Source organism: Nannospalax galili, unplaced genomic scaffold (assembly GCF_000622305.1).
Source record: "Nannospalax galili isolate Female #2095 unplaced genomic scaffold, S.galili_v1.0 scaffold6975, whole genome shotgun sequence".
Lineage (NCBI taxonomy): Eukaryota > Metazoa > Chordata > Mammalia > Rodentia > Spalacidae > Nannospalax > Nannospalax galili.
In genome coordinates, this window is record NW_008335812.1 from 4,459 (window position 1) to 7,080 (window position 2,622).

Here is a 2,622-nt window from a genome sequence, read left to right on the forward strand (position 1 = left end):
TCTACCATTTGATCCACTTATAACACTCCTTCGCATATACCCAAAGAACACATCCTATTGCAGAGAACGTTGTACAGCCACGTTTGTTGCTGCTCTTTTCACAAAGGCTAAGAGATGGAATAAACTTAAGTGTCCCTCACCTGATGAGTGGGTAATGAAAATATGGTTCATTTATACAATGGAGTTATACTCAGTAAAGAAAGATAAAATCATGAAATTTACAGGCAAATGGATGGAACTTGAAATTGTTATTTTAAGTGAAGTAAAACAGACTCAGAAAAAAAAATGTGTGTTCTCCCTCATATGTGGACCCTAGCACAAAATCCTTATAAGTGAGTATGTATCCAGACATAACTACAGGAACCAGGATAATGAAAATGAACCAGGGAGGTAAAGGAAAAGAAAAAAAATCTGAAAGAGAAGAATAGTAGGAAACAGGTATTAATAAGGGAGATATTGATTAAAAAAATCATGTTATTATAGGGAGGGGGGACGGTTATACAAGGAAACTTGAGTAAATGGAAAGAAGGAGCTCAAGAGAGGTGGGACCATAGGAGAAAGGTATATTTAGAAGAGAATTGGGGAAAATGGGTACACTTTAAATGGGGAAAGAACAGTGGAACTGTTAGACAATGCGAGAGAGAAATAATGCCTAGCTAGTTTTTTTTTTAAAAAAGAGGGAACCATATAAACCAAAATACCTACTGACAAATTATAGATACAACTAGCTTAAGGGATATAATACACATCTTGGCAAGGTTTATCTGAGACTATTTGGTCTTTGACCAAGCTTTTTCTACACAGCACAAGGTAATTAAAAGTACCACACTGGTGTAACTAACCTTCTTGGATATCTAACAGCAAAACTTTGAAGCCTATACTAATTTGGTCAGAGGGACATAAAAAACAGTATTTGCTCCTTACATAATGGAAAGTTTTTGTTCCTTGCCCTCTTAGGTAGACTAAGCGCCAGGGGATCTTGAGCATCTCTCAAAATATTCTGTAACTGTGATGTTTCACCTGTCCTCTTGATCAAGGAGGCCGTGGAGACCCCACCAGATGGACTTGAACAAGTGTCCAGTATACAAAGAGGAGCATCAACACAGAAGAAATAGTTCCTCCATTATTCCAAGTGAACCCAGCCACTGTCGAGCAGGACCTTTGACTTATCTTCACATAGATGGAACTGGCAAAAGGAAGGCACCAGGGGCTCCTCTCAAGCCCATGTGATCCCTGAGGATTAGATCCTCAAATGACCTTAAGAGTAAAAATAAATTGGCTTATCTGGGTCAACTATATGGTCTTAAACACCCAAAAAGAAAGTATAACCAAAGATTAAAGGGATCAACATAATTCTTTAAGAGTCCATATGTATAGCTAAAGGCTACGTAACAAGAAATGATCTCAGACAGGACATACCTTCCTTTGAGCTGTTTGTCAGGGTGGCCCAAGAGACTACCAGACAGTAATCCAGCATAGAACTGGAAAAATGAACAGCAGACCCCAATCTTATCTAAAGGAATACTGGCAACTGATTGCTGGTAGATGAGGAAGAGCTAATCTTCCTAAAAGAAGAAACTCTAAATAGGCTGACTAGATTCAGTGGATGGACAAGCATTGGAGAACAGCTGGGAGTGCCAACAACACGGGACAGTAACAGGGATTACAAAGTATATGGGCTCCCATGGGGGACAGGGAAAATATGGGAGGATGCCATTTGGGATGTGGGTATATAGATTAATGAGATTGTTTGGGATGTTCTTATGAAATACACACATAAAATATCAACACATTAAAAAGTGAGTTATATTTGAGGAAGACGCATAAATATTTGCTCCACGTTAATTAGTAGAGGTGAAACACATTACTGTTGAAACCTATCTGATGATTTTATAGTCATGCTCAGGTGGACAGCAGAAATTAACTGTGACTAGTAATAATCAGATAGATAGAGATTAGAGATGCATGTGCAAGCATATATGTGTTAGTAGCATTAGTAATGAGTTTTTCTGTATGAAACAGTATATTTTATAATGAAATAGAGATCTTTTTTAAAGGCTAAAACCTCATTCAATGTTATATCTTATAGGGTTTATACTGAGTTCAATATTGTAAAACTGTATTAATTCAACTGTGAACCTAAAAATTTACAGTCAATTTTGAAATAGATACACCTTTGTTCTGGAAAATGTTATTGAATATGTTAATGCTGTAATGAAATGCTTCTTCTTTTAATTAAAATAAAAAAAAACAGAAAAAAAAGTGAAAGTCATAAAGGAGCTTAGATACAATATTATGAAGCTCAATTTTAATCCACTGCTAGTGACCATTTCTTTTGAATCTTAAGTCTAGAAATGGAGAGGTTTTGGGGTTTTTTTTCCCCCTGTCGGTACCTGGCATATGTGGACTATTGGGCTATTCTTGCTATGTGGGAGGAGCCGAAAGGGAAACTGAGAAAATAATCTTTGGAGAAAACTTCCTTTACATCCCTGACTTCCCTTAATTTTGTCCTTGTAGTTAGAAAGACTGGTATGCCACTAGCTATTTGAAGCAATGATGCATCTCAACCTGCCTCAGTCTCACAGCTTTGTCCATAGAGATAACAATGTCTGTGTGATAGTG